This window comes from Ochotona curzoniae, unplaced genomic scaffold, assembly GCF_017591425.1.
Source record: "Ochotona curzoniae isolate NIBS_2020 unplaced genomic scaffold, NIBS_Ocur_1.0 scaffold_4506, whole genome shotgun sequence".
Taxonomy (NCBI): domain Eukaryota; kingdom Metazoa; phylum Chordata; class Mammalia; order Lagomorpha; family Ochotonidae; genus Ochotona; species Ochotona curzoniae.
This window is the reverse complement of record NW_024467119.1, coordinates 13,477,862-13,497,638: the sequence shown is the minus strand read 5'-3', so window position 1 is coordinate 13,497,638 and position 19,777 is coordinate 13,477,862. Positions and strand designations below refer to the sequence as shown.

Below are 19,777 nucleotides of genomic sequence, written 5' to 3'. Positions count from 1 at the left end.
ATGATATGATATCACAGAATGTAAATATGTACCAAGATACCACAGAGGATCTAAATATAAATAATTTTGGTTTATCTGGCAAAACTTTTTTAAAGTAAAACATTGTGACATTTAGGGAGATGGAAATTTGAGGGACTATGATTGACAGATTTTGTGTTTCTGAGTTTCATTGCAAAATTGTGCACAACCACTGGTGCTGGGCTAGGTTGAGGACGGGACCTGAGAACTCAGCGTGGGTCTCCCCGCTGGATGGTGGAAACCAAGCTACTCGACATATTCTCTGCTGCTTTCCTGGGTACACAAGAGCAGGAAGTGGAATCCTAAATGGAATTGTAAATTATATTTTGTATTAGACCCTGGTAAACAAATATGGGATGTAGGGGTTCAAATTAATGTCTTAACCACTAGACCAAATGCCTGTCTCACATTTTGACCTTTTTCTTTTTTAACCTTTTCAGATTAGCCACAAAATGGTGTGATATATTTTGTCTTTCACTTGAATTTTCCAAGTATGCTTTCATTGACATCCTCATTTCTTTGCAACTACCACATCTTTATACATCAACAAGAATCACAAAAGAAATTCTGAAAAAAACTTTAAATTTGATTCTTCCTAGGCAGTTTATCTGAATGTTATGTTTATTTATTCTCATCTCAATATGAAGCAAATTCAGTAACATATATATATGTGTGTGTGTGTGTGTGTTGTGTGTGTGTGTGTGTATATATATATATAGAGAGAGAGAGAACTTAATTTTTTGGTAATGGCATGAAGCTCTTTCAAATTCATCCATTTTTTAAAAAGATTTATTTTTATTATTTTTTTTTTATTGGAAAGGCAGATATACAGAGAGGAGAGCCAGAGAGGAAGATCGTCCGATGATTCACTCCCCAAGTGAGCACAACGGCCAATGCTATGCCGATCCGAAGCCAGGAGCCTCTTCTGGGGCTCCCACGCGGGTGCAGGGTCCCAAAGCTTTGGGCCATTCTCGACTGCTTTCCCAGGCCACAGGCAGGAAGCTGGAAGGGAAGCAGGGCTGCCGGGATTAGAACCGGTGCCCATATGGGATCCCGGGCATGCAAGGCGAGGACCTTAACCACTTGCGCCACCGTGCCGGGCCCAAATTCATCCATTTTTATGAACTGCTTAAACATAGCGGAGAAATTAATTTATGCCCAGAACTGCCTCAAGATGAACCATGCATAAGCTGATAGGTAAAGGTAATTCAAAAGTTATCAAAACTGGCAACCACAAAGGGATAAGGTCTGTGTTAGGACAACATATAAAAGCTTTAATATGAATGTGGCATTTACAACATGTACAGGAAAGAAAGGAAATACAGAGTTAATGTTAAAGACTTAAAGGACAGAACCATAAACAAGTCAAACAAATTGAGAAATCAAAAGTATTCACAACTTCTCTGGGTGGTGAAGTTTTGCAAGAGCAAAAGGTTTAGGAAAGGAATGTGCGAAATGCTGCAGTGTATTACATAACCAGAGTGGGTGTGCTCTATCTGCAGCCCCATAAGTGACAGCTTGTGTATTGAAAATGCCCATGTACTACACTGACGGAGGAAATGCATGCTTCAAATGACTCCAGTGCAAGCTCTGGACAACACTAACTGAATAGAGTTGTTTGTTTCTTTTATATAATGTGAAGAGAAAAAGCTCATTATCAAAATGAAAGACTGTAAGATTCAGTGGATATGGAAGAAACCAAATTTGTGGAATGTGCCAAATAAATAAATAAATGTAACAAATTAAAAGATGAGAGCAAAGCTTTGAGTTTTAAAAAAGTATGACCACGTAAGAAATTATTTATAGGTAAGGATAATACGGAAAATAATCCACTCCATTTTATATATACACACACACATCATCTCCCACACATGTCATATATATCAACATAAATATTAAAGCAATTGAAAATATATATGCATTACACCTATGTGTACATATACTACATATTTGCATATAATGTTTATTTATATTATATGTTAAATATATATTCATAGTCTATATTATATTAAATATTTAATATAGAAAATATTTATATGTTACATATTTATCTATGAAATATTTATATATGGATAAATATGTATGTATATATTAAAAACATTGAAGTAATTGGAATGACATTCATACTGAGACACACATACACACAGTAAATTTTAGGTGAGGTGTTGGAATGGAATTAGAAAATACCATTGATTTGTTGACACCCAATATGCAGCTATCCACAAAACACAATTAGGCAACACTTTCAGAAAAATAAATTCCAGGAACGGAAAACAGTAGGTGATGGCCACATATCCTGGAGAGTGAGGAATACATTTTTCAACCTTGGATTTACTTTGCTCACTGAGGAGGAGGGAAGCACAAGAAAAGACAGCCAGACAACCATTTGCAAAGAGGCAGGGGTCGTCTAGAAAGCAATCGTTTGCAAAATAAAAATGTGAGGAGAAAGTATCAAGACCCATGCTCGCTTCAGCAGCACATATACTAAAACTGGAACAATACAGAGAAGATTAGCATGGCCCCTGTACAAGGATGACATGCAAATTCGTGAAGTGTTCCATATTAAAAAAAAAAAATCAAGACTCAAGGTGATCACTGTGTTAGGGAAACCAAAGATAGATAAGTCTAAAGAGAAGGTTGTTGCATTCAATCACAAAAAACTTGATTAACCTCTCACATTTCAAGATGTGGATGGAGAAGCCTGGACAGAAGTTTTTGTTGTTTTTGTTGAAAATGTAAACCTCAGACCTGCAAAGCAGATATGACAATATATATTGTTTCTGCCTAAAAAAAATCAATAAGAAAAAAAGTGCTAAGAGTTACTGAGCAATAGTTTTTAAATGTCTTTTGCATATTTAAACATTGAATCAAACCCTAATGTAATGATTTAAGGAGCTCTGAATCTCCAACACGGTCCTGTGACTAAAATTTGCGGACTAATCCAAGCATGCATTGACACTCTAGTGGTTTGCAGGTTAACTTGATCTTTTACAGATGAGTGCTGGATTAGTGTGTCAGATGACTGTTGCCTTTGTTAGAGTGGTGATGATGCAGGGCACTGGAGGACCGGAAGCAGAACGCCTGCCTTCTGTAGTCTGGCCCTGGCATGGTCATCCATCCTCATGTCAGGCATCTTCACTTCTGGCATCACTCCACTTGCACTGTGCTATTTATGCAGCCCCATGACCTTTTTTTCCATCAAAATCATTGTTGTTCTAATCACAGTTTATTCTTTTCAGCAGTTTCATAATGTCTGTCACTTAGGAAATTAGCACAGCCATAAAATTAGCATAGTCTGATGGCTTGAAAGATATTATAGAGTTTCTAAACTGCTAAGGCTTGGAGACATCCCAGGAGTTCTTACTCTTGTGATAATGAGACTCTAAGAAGTGGAAAAGAAAAATCATACTCTGAAATCTTTTAGTATAAATGTATCAGTTTTTTCCAAAATTTATGTTAATATCTGCTATTTAGACCTTCGACATAAAGACTTTCAAGGAATATGTATCTGCTATCCAAACAAGCTTAAGTAGAAAAGACTGCATGATTTTCTACCAAATGGGATCTATATACATGTGAGAAGTTGCCCCTAATATCATCCCTTAAAAAGGGTCCCTGATAATCAATGAAGTATCTATTTAGGCAAACTACAATATTGCTGTAGCAAAAGCTCTTTCAGTATTTTAGAAGCCTCTGATGTATCATTTGTGCAATAAAGAGGATCATATGGTCTGCCGCCTACTTCACCAGGTTGTGAGAATCAAATGAAGTAATTCTTATGAAAGCATTTTATAACCCTTAATGTATTATATAAATGTAACTTAAGATACAACAGTGAAGGTTAAGTGGCCCTTTGAGACATATTTAACTGGCAAGAGTCACTAATACTTTAATATAGATTAATTGACAAATGGAATATTAAGAAAACCAGACTGCTGGAGACCGGGTTGACAGGGCAGAGGGAGAGCAGCTGTCTTTCAGCCTGAAGACCCTGAGTCCCAAGGAGGAAGTCCACAGCCAAGGCTGGTAATCTTTGGGTCACACTGGACACAGGAGAATCGGAAGTCCAACTCCATGAAGAAGGACATTTGGCAGTTTTCCGGAAAAGATGCTGCGAATGATTGAGTTTTCACAACTTGCAAAAAGTTGAATTTTCTCTTTGGAAAGGTTGATACCTCCAGCCGTTTTTTTTTTTTTTTAAGCTAAGTTTATTAAGTAAACTGAATGGTTTGGATTTCATGTGTTTTTTTCCAACTAGTTTTTATGACACAGTTCCATAGGCTCAAGGGAGTTTTCCCTCCAACCCACCCCCGTTCCCTCCCACTGCTGATTTCTCCTATAGTGTTACAATATGTAGTCCTTCAGAACAAACACCCAGAAATCCATCATTCTACTATTTAAGTATATTCTGATAATGTAGGTATTGTAGACAACGGTAGAAAATCCACCATACTATTGTCAAAATATATTTAAGTTTCATTGGACTCCATCTCTTATTTGAGAGTATAGATGTATACTGTAATGCATCTTCACTTCTTAGAATGACAGCTTTATTATGCACTTCCTCTGGATGAATATATGTACATGCATGTGTGTGTACGTATATGTGTGTACATGCATGTATATATGTTCATATATACATATATAGGTTTCATCTATATTGGATAAAGTAGCTTTACTTTTCATATATGTATATATTTGAGTAAGCATCTGATTGATTTTTACTATATAAATATGTAGTAAGAGAGCTGCTGAGTCATCTTTGTATTATATCCTGTCTTTGTATATACATAAATATACATGTATATGTGTATATATACATATACATGCACACTTATATACATATATGTATATAATCTATACACACATATATACATATATACATATACACATATATACATACATGTATATGGATCTTGTATTTAGCATGACAATTGACTTTTATCAGAGAGAACATATGATATTTGATATTTGTCCTTTCAGAATTGACTTCCTTCACTGGGCACAATGTTTCTAGTTGGGACCATTTTGCTGGAGATTGTAGAATTTCATTCTTTGCAATGACTGCGTATTATTCCACATATGCATAGCAATACAACCTACAATAGTAAAGACATGGGAACCACCCAGATGCCCATCAAACAAGGAATAGGCAAAGAAACCATGTTGTATCCATTCTGTGGATTTCATGGACTTTGTACTTTTCTCTGGAAAATTGCATTAGCTTATGCTCGTATATGACAATTTTCCCTGCTTGCTTTCTTGTGATATAATTTGCATACAAGATTCACCCACTTCACTCTCAGAACTCAATGAGTGTCTAGAATTTCACAGTGTCTAGAATCATAACACAGGATATTTGCTACACTAAAAACAGTTCCATATTGCCATTTTCTGGTCGGTTGGCTCCCTTCTTCCAAAGTTTCACTCTGACTAGCATTGGGCTGATTTCTGTTACTGTGATTCTGCCTAATAGGGTGCCATATAGGGAAGCATTTAGTACCTAGGTTTTTGTGTCTGAAGCCATGCATTTTTCCTAAAGTTCTCAAAACTTACTGGGGTAGTCTGCATCCATTGCTCTTTTGTTTCTTTTCATTGATGAGTGCTATTTATTCTTCTAAAAATATATTTTAATAGCCAGATCACTAGTTGACAGCCATTTAGTTTAATATTTCATCTATATTGGATCAAGTAGCTTTACTTTTCATATATGTATATGTTTGAGTGAGCATCTGATTCATTTTTACTATATAAATATGTAGTAAGAAAGCTGCTAAATCATCTTTATATTATATCCTGTCTGTAAGAAACTGTCAAGCACTTTTCAATTATCAAAACCATTTCTCTCCTTTCAGTAATTTGAGATTTTCATTTAGTCTATAATTATTCGAACACTTGATATCATTAGTTTTATTAAATTTACTCATTCTGGTGGGTAGGTAATATTGTCTGATAGAATTCTAATTTGAATTTATCTAGTAAGTTATAACACTAAGCATCTTTATAGATATTTTAAAATTCAATTAGATTTTTCCAATTTATTTCAAAGTTTTTGGTCAGCACATTTAAATATTTTTATTACTATAAGGATAGAACAAATTAAGTACTTCATAAGATACTCATCTTTGCTTCCTTTCTTCCCCTGTCAAACCTTGCTTCTTTCCCTTTTTCTCTTTCAAGTTTTTCAACAACATTTTTGTGTTTCATATATAGTTTAAGAGCATACTGACTCTTCCTGCCATGTGATGCTTCTCCTCACTTCTACCTTCCCTATTCATGTTTTCTTACCTTTATTTTACTTTTTACAATGATATCATGTCAGGTTTCTTTATAATTTTAAGTTTAATCCTTCATCCAATAATGTAGCCTGTAGTTAGTAGAGATGCCACGGTTCCTAAAAGGGCTGGAGAAGGACCAGAAATAGTCAAAATCTAAAAATGTTAATATTACACATAAAAATCTTTGTACTCTATATTAATTACCATAAATCAGGGAAAGCATTTGTTTTGAGGAGACTGACTTATTTCACTAACTACAGTGGTCGCTAGTTACATCAGCTGATTGCTAAAGACAGAATTTCACAGTTTTTTTGCTGAGTAGCATGCTCTTTTTTTGGGTATGTATGTGTGTATGTATGTCTGTTATGCCACACTTTATTAAAACTGTCATCACTTGAACAATATCAGGGTTGATTTCATATCTGAGCTACTTTGAGTTGTACATGGCAGTACAGATAATTCTTTCATATGCCAATTTCATTTCTTTGGAATATATTTCTAGAACAGAGATGGCTGACTCATATAGTAAACTAATCTTCAGTTTTTCTGAGGAATCTTCATGGAGTGTTCCATAATAATTGACAGTGTATTGAAGTACTAATTTCTCACTCATGCAACAGTGCAATCAGAAGGGAAGCTACCCTGCTTGTCTTTTATTTCAATACCACTATTTTATCTGTCACAGAATAATTGAGCAAGTACCAGATTGCTTATGAAAGAACATAACAATCTAATATTTGAGATGTGTTTTTAAACTCAGTGTCAAAGACCATTAAGTGATATGCAGTTCACCTGCTATGTAAATGCTGGATATTTTTTGTTCAATAGCGTCTTTGTGGAACTTGCTTGTGCATTGTCAACTAGAGTGCTGAAGAAGCTACTTCAGAATTTGGTAAGCTCATTTCGGATCCCTTGATTACATTTTCCTGAAATATTTGTGGGTTGTCATATTTTTCAGGGACAACCACATAAAGATGCCCAAAGTATAATGTGGCAAAATAGTACAGTTTGAATTTTCAGACAAAATTAAATATAATACATGACTCATATAAAACAAAAGCATGAGTTGACATGAATGAAATTTTTCAATAATCCTGATGATTCTTCCTTTATTATGAAATAAATGCTAGTGGACCCATAGCCTTGTCATTGTAATTTAGTACCCTCAGATATGACTTGGTCTAACAGCATATAATAAAATGTGGTTTCTTTTAAATGCGTTAAATCTACTCCCTGTCTATTTTCTGCATTGTAGTTCATTTTGATCTATACTGCCGTACTCCTATCAGTTCAGAGGCCATAAGCATTTCTACGTCTAGAAAGAATCTATTTGAATCAGTGGGCAGGCACAACTGGCATAAAGTATTGCTGACCGAGTTGGGCAGTGACTATCCTTCAATTACAGAAAGTTCATTGCAAAGCTCTCTTCTGTTGAAGAACAGTGAGGGGAGAGAAAAGATGTTAATGTGTTTGGATTACATTAAAGTTTTAAGATTAACTAAAAGAAAGGGAGGGGAAAAGTGCTAATGGCAAGAGCACACGGAAAAGGCATTATTATATTACTGCTAATGCACATAAAACATTGCCTATTAAAATAGGATGGCAGTTTTACGTCCTATTAAATATATCAAAGCAGTGCTTCAATTACAAATCCTTTTATATGCATGTTTTAACAAATATGTCTTTGATAATGGAATGTAGCTGCAAGATCTTGAATGCTAGATATGAGTCTACTATATAGCAAAGTGACAAAGAAAAAAGCACCGCTAGGAGATTACCATGTTTAAGATCTTCAAAATTTCCTCCTCTTTTATATCCTATGAATTTTCAAGTGAGCAGCTGGAAAACTCAATTTCAGAGCTGGAGCCTCTGGGCTGGGGATGGTATTGATGATGTGCTGTGCTATTATTTTCATATGGTTGTTTCTGGAAATAAATTATGTCCTTGAGATGGTTGTGTGAACACAGAAGGCTTGATCATGTTTGTGATCTTGTTTATGAAATAACTGCAACATCTCTATTAGAAATAGAGGTGGTGACTGCGTTTCTTTAGAAATCAACAAAGTGCTTATCTCCAGTGACGTACGTATTTGTTTTACAGAAATTTCATACGCGTTAGTGTGTAAGTTTAATCCACGACTATGCCTGTATAATTATATTTTCTTAGATAACTAAAAAATACTAGGCAAATAAAAAGTGATATCTTTGTTAGTTAATTTCATTAGTGAATGAAACTAACATAGAGGCACATGTTAAAAAAATGTTAATCTTTAAGTGATTGACTGCCATGAATATGAAAAAAAAATATTTTGTATCAGCCACTAAAAAGACTGCTTTTAAGCAAAATCTCGATTTCCCTTTGTTTTTATCTAATTTATATTTTTTTTTCGAAAAACTCAATTATGCCCATGAATTGCATTTTCATTCACCAGGAGATGAAAACCACCTATTACCTCTAATTTTTTCCATTTGTTTTCAGTTTCCTAAAATTCACCCAAATTAATGGCTAAGTCAACCAATCTGTTGTGAACTCTTTCTCATTTTCTGTTTCTTTCCTTTTAGTCCCAGTCACCTCCGTTTCTGACTTTTCCAGGACTGGTAATCAAATGAGGAAGAAACAAACAAAAGGCTATCAAAGTGCTTTCCTCATTTAGGCTTTGGGAGTTATCATTGAGCTTTCAGATCTTGGGAGCTGAAATTTCCCTTTTTCTCTTAAGGGAGAATTTTTAAAACTCTGAAACAATTTTTCCACATAATTCCTTGAGTTAAATGATGCAATTTTTTTCCTTTTATTTTTGACTTTTGTTGTTCTTTTGTTTTGTTTGAAAGGCAGAATTGCAGAAAGGGAGTGACAGAGGCAGAGAGAATAATTTACCTTCTGTAGATTCATGCCTCATATGGTCACAAGTCTGGGCCAAACCCAAGACAGGAGCCAGGAGTTTCACCGGGGTCTCCCTTTGTGCATGCAGGGACACAAGAACTTGGAACACCTTCTCTTGCTTTTCTAGGTCGATAAGTGTAGGAGATAGGATCACAAGTGTAGCATCCAGGACAGGAGCTGGCGCTCATATGGGGCTGCTGGCACTGCAAGGATAACTCAATCCATTATGCCACAATTCTGACTCCTTTCCTGTTCTTCAGCTTTTCTTTCATTTCTGGGTCTTGGGATTAATTTTAATTTTCCTTCCATCAGCCATCATCTATAGATGATTTGAATTTTATCTACAAAAGGCCGTTACTTTCTTTGCTTTGCCCTGAAAATTTCAAGGAGGTAGGTTAAATCTTCCCAGCAGAAAATAACCCTCCCTTTTCTTTTTGAGTCAGTTGCCCGTCGGGATTTTCCTAGAGGCATCATAGGTTGGTCTGTTATGTCCTCCACCTCAAGAGGCAAGGGTGATTAATTTTTCCTTGTTACTTTGATGACGCAGTTTTCTTGTCTGAGCTGAGGATAACCACTTGTCTGCCGTCCCTCTTGCCAGGGGCTTGAAAGGAGAGTTCCCTGAGATGTAGCTGAATTTCCTTTTGGAGCCAAAACACAATCTGTTCTTAGCTTATTTTTCTTATGCCTACGTTTGTATCAATTTTTTTTTTTGCTATCAAAAAATAAGACCAAAATTTCTATTATGCAACATAAATGGTTATTATGTATTGTGGGATACAACATGTTTTATATGTTAATTATCCTAAAATATGTAATTTCCTAAATTACCTGATTTTTTTCTCACATTTTACATTTACATTTATTATTATTATTATTATTATCATTTTATGATATAGTTCCATAGGCTCCTGGTATCTCCCTTATCCCAGGCCCAATTCCCTCCCCCTCACAGTTCCTCTATATCATTACTACAGAACAGTTCTTCTTACACAGTCATATGTCCATCATTGAGGGCATGGACAATGGCAGAGAGTCCAGCATCCTATTGTCAAGATAGAGTAAACAGTTTCATTGTAAGTCCATCTTTGTCTGGAAGTAGAAATGCATACTACATTGTATCCTCATATCTGGATGTTAGTCTCCATTTCACAGCTACTGTACATCCCCTCAAATGAAAAGTCACAATACAAAATCAACATCGGGGAGAAAAAAGAAATTGATAACACCACAGTTAAATAACATGCTGCTAAATGACTAACATGTAGCTGCAGAAATTATTTGTAACATTTTTTTAAACTTTGAGATTTATTTATTTTTATTGGAAAGGTGGATATACAGAGAGGAGGAGAGACCAAGAGGAAGATCTTCCGTCCGATGGTTCACTCCCTAAGCAGCCACAACAGCTGAAGCTGAGCCAATCGGAAGCCAGGAGCCTCTTCCAAGTCTCGCACGTGGGTGCAGCATTCCAAGGCCTTGGGCCTTCTGTACTCAACTGCACTCCCAGGCCACAGGCAGGGAGCTGGATGGGAAGCAGAGCTGCCAGGATTAGAACCAGGGACCATTTGGGATCCTAGTATGTGCAAGGCGAGGACTTTAACTGCTATGCTATCACGCCAGGCCCTGTAATATTTTTTTAAGTTGGTTCTTTTTAATTGTTCAGATATATAATACCCAAATCTATCCCTTGAATTGATACAGTAAACACATCTATCTCTCAGTCTATCAGATTACAAACACACATAGGTTCAAATCCCGTTTTATCAATTGTTTTACATTAAATGAATTTTAATTTAAAACACTTCTGACTTTTGTGTAAATTTCTTTGGAAATGTTGAATATATACTGCTTAATTTTTTCATCAGTATGTTGTTAGTAATCTATTTTAAATTTAGTTTTGAGAATGATACCTGGCAAACATTATTTGAGTCCACTCTAAGTTGAGATCAGCATAGCCGCTCTAGTGATAGAATGCTTTTCTGTCTTCTGTATCCTGCCTGATAAAATTCTACCCCGTTGAACTATTGTTTCTTTCCTTGCCAAGGTCACCTGTTTTCAAAACTTTCATTTATTTGGGGAATTGGAGTAATTTCCCCATTTGTTCTTGTAACTGTCATCATTGATTTTTATGCATTTTCTTAATCATTTGTACACATGTATTATTTCACATTAATTTGTAATCAACTAACTAGTCTTCTAACTGGTTTAGATTTTAAAAATAGAAGTAAGAATAGTGAAATCACTGAATAGATAAAATAGATACTTCAAATCATGTAGTTTTTCTTCACTATGAATATGAATTACCTTTCCACTGCTAAAGCCACACTAGGAAAAAAAAAAAAAGATAATTTGACATTGGACCCGTTGTTGTGGTGGCCTAGAGGCTAAACTTCTCACCTTCAGCCTGCTGGGATCCCATATGGGCACTGGTTCTACTTCTATGGTCTGGGAATGTATTTGAGGATAGCTCAAAGCCTTGGGATCCTGCACCCGCGTGGGAGACCTGGAAGGAGGCTCCTGGCTCCTGGCTTCAGATTGGCTCTTCTCCACCTGTTGCAGCTTCTTGGGGAGTGAATCATCAGATGAAAGCTCTTCCTCTTTGTCTCTCCTCCTCTTCCTCCTCTCTCTCTCTCTCTCTATTTATATACACACATATATATGACTGTAATATTTTAAATACATCTTTGAAAAAGGCAACTTGTCACAGCGCCAATATTAAAATATTGTCAATGTAGGGATGTTTATGAATGAGAAAACTACAACTTTTTCTGTAACAATAAAAATATAGACTTAGATCCAGGAGCTTCAAAAAACTAATATGGGGGCCCGGCACGGTGGCACAGTGGTTAAGATCCTCGCCTTGCACACCCGGGATCCCATATGCACGCCGGTTCTAATCCCGGCAGCCCCACTTCCCATCCAGCTCCCTGCCTGAGGCCCGGGAAAGCAGTCGATGACGGCCCAAAGCTTTGGGACCCTGCACCCGTGTGGGAGACCCGGAAGAGGCTCCTGGCTTCGGGCTGACATAGCATTGGCCGTTGTGCTCACTTGGGGAGTGAATCATGGGATGGAAGATCTTCCTCTCTGTCTCTCCTCTCTGTATATCTGCCTTTCCAATAAAAAAATAATAAAAATAAATCTTTAACAAAAATAAAAACGCCTGGCTCTGTTAGAAAAATAGCGGAGATCATCAATGGAACATATTAGAAACCCAAGAAAGAGAAACCACTCATGTGTAGCTAACTAATCTTCAACAAGAGAATAAAAAATATCTCAGGGGAAAAGGTTGTTTTCTTCAACAGACATTGCTGAGACAGTTGGCTAGCCACATGCGGAAGGAAGAAACACGGCCTTACCTTTTACTATATACAAAGTTTGAGTCTAAATGGATGAAGGACCTAAATCCATACCCAGAAACCATCGCACTATTAGATGAAAAACACAGAAAGCATGCTGCAAGTTATAGGCAAAGGTAAAAGCTTCCCAGAAAAATCAGCAAAAACACAGGTAGTTACGCCAAAGAGAAAACATGGACCTACGTCAAAGCAGAAAGCTACTCTGTGGCAACAAAATGAAGAAGCAACCAAGAGAAGGGGAGAAAAATCTTTACACATGACACAAGTGTCAGGGAACTAATAGCCAAGGTATACATCATGCTCTAGAAACCCAACAACAGCGGAACAAACAAGAAATATGTGGAGGAAATGAGTAGACATTAGTTGTGTGGGCCTGGACAACAAAGGTGTCATCACTGTCAACACAATGGGCCCAGTACCTGATATAGGCCTATCAATTTGAAAATCCTAAAGAATAACTTTCCTTATTGTTTTAAAAAGAATATTTTGGAGATATTTGACTTTAATCCCCAAATATGAATTGAATTTAATACCCTTAACATGTCCAATGCCACCGATTTAACTTTAATTATCTCAATATGTAACATTTCTCAAATAGGAATAATTCAGCATGGAGATATTTTAGATTTATGGATTTTTGTATGTAACAACTGATATCTATTGTTTCAGCAGTGGCAATCATGAAAGTAAGTTCTTTTCCTAACAATATCCATAATGTACTTGAGGTTATAACAACAAAACTAACTAGAAATTTGTACCGATAAACTTGTTGATCTTTTAATGTTAATTTTATTTAATGCCTTGCTATAATTTTTCTCTGGAAGTCTGCATTCTTGGAGTATCACCAAAAGTGAAACACATAAATACAGTCATTGCAAATTTATGGTTGAAAAATGCCAAATAATAAAGCTTACATAGTTTTCAATGTATTTATTAGGAATTGTGGGTATGTAGACTTTAAGTTAATTGCATGAAAGGTTCCAATCCTGTAACCTAGATCCTCTATTCCTACTCTAGTGTGTTTCAAAAACTTCTCTTAAATATTTAAAATATGAGTATTCTTCTAATTGCAAAGGTTATAAACAGCTAAAAAAAAAAGCAACAGATTTGCTTTGTCAGAAAGTAACAATGTACTGTACCTTAAGGCCCTTTATGTTAAAAATTTCAACTAACAAGTTTCAATTAATTTTTAACTTCATTAATTATGAATGTAGAAAATACTAATAGGAATAGATCCCTTAACAAATAAAAATGATGTTAGTCAATGGACTGCAACTGAACAAAAAGAATATATAAATCAGATGAAAAATGCCTAAGAAATGCAATATGTCTTTATTCCTCAATCTGTCAAATTATGTATGAAGTTGAAAACACAAAGTAAAAAAAAGTTTGTTATGCTTCTTTTTTGGAGTAATTTACACTTTCTTACATTGAGATTCCCTATGTTACCACAGCTCAATTGAATCATTCACAACAGATGGCTGCATGAATAGATGGTATTTCTGTACCGACAACATCTTCCCTTTAATTTTCATCTGTGCTTTGTTTTCATGCATTCTAGAAATGCAAACTTATAAATTAGAAGAAATTTTCTATGTAGGCAGAAAATAAAACTGTATTCCACCATATCAAATTTGATAAAAAGAAAGCTGGAAATGTAATTCAAGAAAAGCAACATTAAATTACACTGACTATGGAGTTCTCTCTTCCTGTCTTTCCCCTCTATCTGCAGCTCCCTCTCTTTTTTCTCCTCTCCTTTGTTTTTCTCTCTTTTGTAGATCTTCAGAATTCCTGGAGAATGCTCAAAGGAAGTCTTATAATGAGGAGTAGCACTTGGCTAAAGAATGATAATATCAAGAACTATTTAGAATATTATCTTTTGGTAATATGATACATTTAACGCTTTCCTGCCAAAGAGAGTGGTGAGAAATGTTGGACAAGAGCTTCTGTTACAGTTCTCAGGATCCCAAAACAAATCTTCCCAGTCTGTACATTTTATATGTGCTGTACAACATACACTACAGGATTTTTCTTTTACCTTTTTTGGCAATTCTTCCCATATTAATTAAATTTGGTAGCTGTGCGCCCAAGGAATTTTCTATTTACACTGAATCAAGAGTGAAGTCATCATTTCCATGAATGTGAATCAAAACTCACCACATTGCAGAATGATGCGAAAAAAAAATTAGATTCCTAATAATGCTTATGATTGGATTTGGAGAATGTGAATATTTTAGATGTGTAAGGACTATCCAGAAACCTGACCATGACTTTTCACTTGAAATCATAGCACAAATACCTATTCTCTAGGGCGTGGGTCATAAATGGTCTTATTGTGTCTGCAGCTATTCCATCAATTATGCCATCGGGCTAAATGCTGCCAACGGGCTGCTCAGACATCCCCTTCCACCATGGGCCTATAAAATCATATCTGCTTGTGTTCTCTTGATAATTAGACTCAATTGATTCAGATTTTATACTAAATCTCTCTCTGTCATTATATAGTCTACTTTGTTAGAGATAATTTTTCTCCAGAGACTTTATGTTTCAGTTCAGTGACAAATGGCCAATATTGAAGGAATAGAGGCCCATGTGAATGAGTCAGTGTTTCACTTAGTTGTGCCTTTTAAGATTTACTCAAACCTGGTTCACTCTACATATTGTATTTCATTCTCTAGAGAGCTGTAGTGCATGCTCAAATTTATAGCTTTGTGGGCCATATAATACCCTGTTTGTAATAGGCAGCTCATATTACATAAAAGCTTAAGCGATCACATCCAAATATTCAGTCTGCTGTAGAACTCATGAACAAGTCGCAAACTGGTTTTCTGTGAAGAATAGCCATCTGTACACCAGGGCACCAAAAACATCAATGAAAAATGTATATTATGGAAAAAAAAATCATTCAGGGACTTCACGATTTTTTATACTTAATAGACATTGGAATTTCTTCATAATTTTTTGAAATGTTCTTACACATATACACATATCGTGAGACAGGTTTGTGTGTATGTTTGTGTTATTATTTTGCATACAACTAAGGTAAGATCAGGATTCTGTTACTCTAAAAGTATCCAGGATTTCCTGAGGTTTTTGGTTTGTTTGCAGCTGCTTTTTCAGTAAGATCTGGTGTGAGGAAAGTATGTGAAACATTGCATCATTGTCTTCTGGACTGTTTCAGACTCCACTCCTGTGCACTTAGGGTCGTCAAGTGATGTTACAACTTCTTCTTGACCTTGTGAAGTCTATGTCAGGCCCATCCCTCAGCTTTTCACGATGACAAGGAATTCAGTCTAACTGGAGCTGCTTTGGCTCCATGCGCAATTCTTAATCCATGGTGCTTCATTCCTTTGTATTTTACAGTTGTGCATTACTGCTTGAAATGTCTCTTCAGCAATTCACTTTTCTTTGAAACTCAAGATTTCATTTCAAGTCCACTATTATATACCTTGTTTTTCTACCTTGCAAATGTATCCCAAATATTGCCACCCTGAGAGAAACAGCCATCCCATGAATAAGGACAACTGTTAGTCTGTTAGCAAATTTCCCTGTATCCAATATTTCCACCCATTTGTTTTCGTTTTCTTTTTCAAGTATAAGACCATATATTTTCCTCATGATGCTCTAGTCGTTAGCATCTTATCCAGAAAAAAGCAATCTCACAAACTCTAATCATTACCATTGTGCAACTGTGTGATGGCTGTTTGTCACTATCAAATTTTCTTTTTGAAATCTGCTAATGTCTTCATTATCTTTGCCCCCTTTTTTTTCAAAAATACATACTTATGTAGGTATGTAAGAAATTGGGAGGGAGGAATGTATTTTTTCCATGTTAGTTGCATTTGTATTTCTGTAACATTAGAAAGTCCTTTCTTCAAATATTCACATGATTCACCTCTCATTTAATATATGTCATTTTATCAGAATTTTCTGCCTACCAATCGACCCACCTAAAAAAATCTTTTGACACACCTTTTATTTTCTAGCTGACTTCTCGTTTCAGTCTTTTCACGCACTTGTAGTGTCACTATGGCATTTTCAAAGTGTCCTGAAATGCTTCTAGTTAGTTTCATTGGTTAGAGAGCAAGCCCTGTGCATGTTGTGATGATCTCTCATTTTCCTCTAGCATAACAATTTCAGTATTCCAAAGCTGTTCACTGGAAATCAAATCTTCCTCTTTCGTTCGTTGCTTAAATTTTGATAACAGAAATGTCACTTTCCATAGTAGGCCATCAACAAATATTTACATAATGTATTGATAATCACACCCCATAAGAATCCAATAAATAGTTGTGGAATGGAACTGCACTGGATATCCCCACTGTTAATCACACAGTCAAGAAGCACTTACTATACTGTGTTTTCAGAGGATAATTATATGATTTTCTGATGATCTCTATTTTTCTTTAAGCATATGTCCAAAATACTGCAATGAAACATTATTTTTGTTCTTTGATACAGTAGCTGTTTTTGTTCTTAAATGATGACCCAAGTAAATGTCCTGAAAATTTCATCCATAATGCCATTGTCAGCTATGTACCTCCTTGACACAAGAAAGTATGGGACAATTTATGTAAGCTTACATTTATTCAAATGCCTAATAACTGTGAAACATGCATTGGATTATGAAAAAATATATATGAGCAAAGCAATATAAAATAATTACATATTTTATATTGTAATCTATATATATTTATAATTAATATAAAATTAATTACATATTGACAAGATTATATTGTGCATCAACTGGAATTAACATATAGTTGTGTGTTATTTAATCTACTTTAAATTCCTTTTAATGAGTCTACTAGACATTTTAAAGTTATAAATTAATTTCCTATTTATGGTTTACACTGCATTTTTTGTAGATTACTGAACACAACAAAATAGAGAATAGCGATAGAGGGAGAGATGCTCACTAGCGCTCTGCAACAGTGTAGTCCTAGTGCTGCTAACGTTAGAGTACAAAGAAGGATTGACTGAGAAAACAAGCAGAGTTCATTAAAGCGGAGTAACATTAAAGGTACTGGTAAGGAATGAGTGACCAAGATATTACAAACTCAGTAAATCTCCTGTAAAATGAAAGACTTTATTTTTGCCTTTTGAAAAAATAAAACAGTGCAGGGATATTAAGAGAGTGCTGCAAGGTAGTGTTCAGCCCTCATTTATTCAGTTTATAATGGTCGGCTCAAGGGCTAATCTGAGCTTCAGTTCTTCTTTGTGTTGCACACTGTCAGTGAAAGAATGGTTTTAGCTTTAAAAAACATTTGGTTCACGTATTTATTTTTATTGCATTTGAAAACAGAGCCACAGACTGACAAAGACAGGTGTGCCATGCACTGGTTCACTGTTCAAGTGTCCACAGCAGACAGATCTAAGCCAGAGGGAGGCAAGAGATCAGCACCCAGGTATCCCCATGGGTGAGCCATCAGCTGCTGCCTTACAAGGAAGACACTAGTAGGAAGCTGGATCACAAATGCAGGAGCCAGAACTAGAACCAGTGACTCTGACATGGGATGCAGTTATCCAAGAAGTGTACTAACAGGTGTGCCAATACCTGCCAGAAATGATGGTTTCTCTGCTAGTCAGTCACTCTGCCCATTTCAGTGAATACATGAAATCAACAGAGTGCATAGATTTTACATAGCTTCAACCAAGTCAATTGGAATTTATATTTGTGTCCTCTTATGATTTTTTAAAAAACTTATTTTGTTAATTGAAATGACTTACATGGGTCTGTATTATTCCTCACAATACAACCATTGAGCTTTTTCTATGGCATTTTTAGTTTATAGTCATTTTGCTATCATTTTGCTAGGCGCTAGGCTGGGTTTGGCTTCATTTTTCCTCTTTCTTTTTCTTTTTTTTTTTTAACTTTTATCAATGGCTACAGATGCCACTTAAATTGGTATAAGAAAGTTTTTAGGTTTTTCTTTTCACTTACTTTATTTTTTTTATCACATCTTGGCAATCTTTACATTGTTGATTAGGGTGAAAAGTTGCAGGGCTAAAGGGAATATTGAGGAGAAGCCCCACCCAGTCTCCCACCCACCCCAGGTCCGGATGTGGGGCATGCTCTGAGATCCTTGCCCAAGTGGTCCCGGTAGTTCACCAGTTATGCATCACTGCCAATCTTGCCACGCCAGGCATGATGAGGCTGTTGAAGAATCTACTGATTGAAATAGTCCATCATAGAGTCTCAATTTGTGCAGTGTTTTGCTGCCAACATATAGCTGAGGTGGTTGATTGACCTGTTCTGTCCTCTGTCTTTTCTTGGTTAAGGTTCTGAGTCTGCCATTTCGATTGAGAGGATCCCCAAAGAAATTTTGAGGTGTTCCCAGACCAGATTCTTATATGCACTAGCAAGCACAGGACCTGGCACAGTCCATCTTCCCGATCAGCTGGTGGTTGCAATTGCTGGGTTGGTTCCGTCTTCAGCCCCGACTTCCACTGGAACCAATGGGTGTTGCAATCCATCCTGGTTCTTCCCATCACATACTCGGCCATCACACAAACCAGTAGGAGCTGCAGCCCAGTCAGAGCAACCCACAATAATCTCCACCAGGCCCGCCCCCTACCCTGGTTTGTGAGTATGTGTAGCAGACTAGTTCAGTCTGCCCCATATCCCATTTGGCTCTCGTAAATGTCTAAGGGTATTGGAGCTTACTTAGTTCCATCCAACCAGCCCAACTATCCAGCCCTCACGGATGTTGTTGAGTGCCTCTGTCTAGCCACTCCAGCCCCTATCCTAGTTATTTTGTGCCCTTCCATGGGAGTGGTAACCCAAGAGGGAGGAGCCCACTATTGCCCTTCCAGGTCTCTCTCACTCCCGGATTATGCTCTCTCGAGGTGGCCCTGTGGTTTAACTTGACAGTATTAGCCCCTAGTGCCAGCTTCTGCTATGGTTAAGCCCCAACAGCTCTAACCCACTCTAGTTTTGTTAGCACCAGTAGGAATAGTCCGCCCATCCTGGCTCTTCCCTGATCTGGTCCACATGAGGCGCACAGGTGCTGCAGCCCTGCCTAGTCTGATCTATCCCCATCCCAGCTCATGCTCTCCAGTGGGAGTAGTTATCCAACAAGGGAACCACCCCTTATTCCCCTGTTGGCTTTGCCCCTCCGTTCCTGGTTGTCATGTGTGCTGGTTGGGTGCTGCAGTCATATCTGGCACAAGCAGCCTCACCATGGCATTCTGTGTTGTGTACTGCTTTTGTCGCAACCAAACCTGGTTGGACCCACACTCTGTTCC

The 19,777-nt window shown here is 36.6% G+C and overlaps 1 non-coding gene across 1 annotated transcript; it reads left to right on the top strand.

Annotated features, from left to right (window-relative positions):
- The first annotated feature begins 2,478 nt into the window (after positions 1-2,478).
- On the top strand, positions 2,479-2,585 carry LOC121147598. The gene has a single exon (XR_005882417.1). It is a non-coding gene; the product is annotated as a U6 spliceosomal RNA (small nuclear RNA).
- The last annotated feature ends 17,192 nt before the right edge of the window (positions 2,586-19,777 follow it).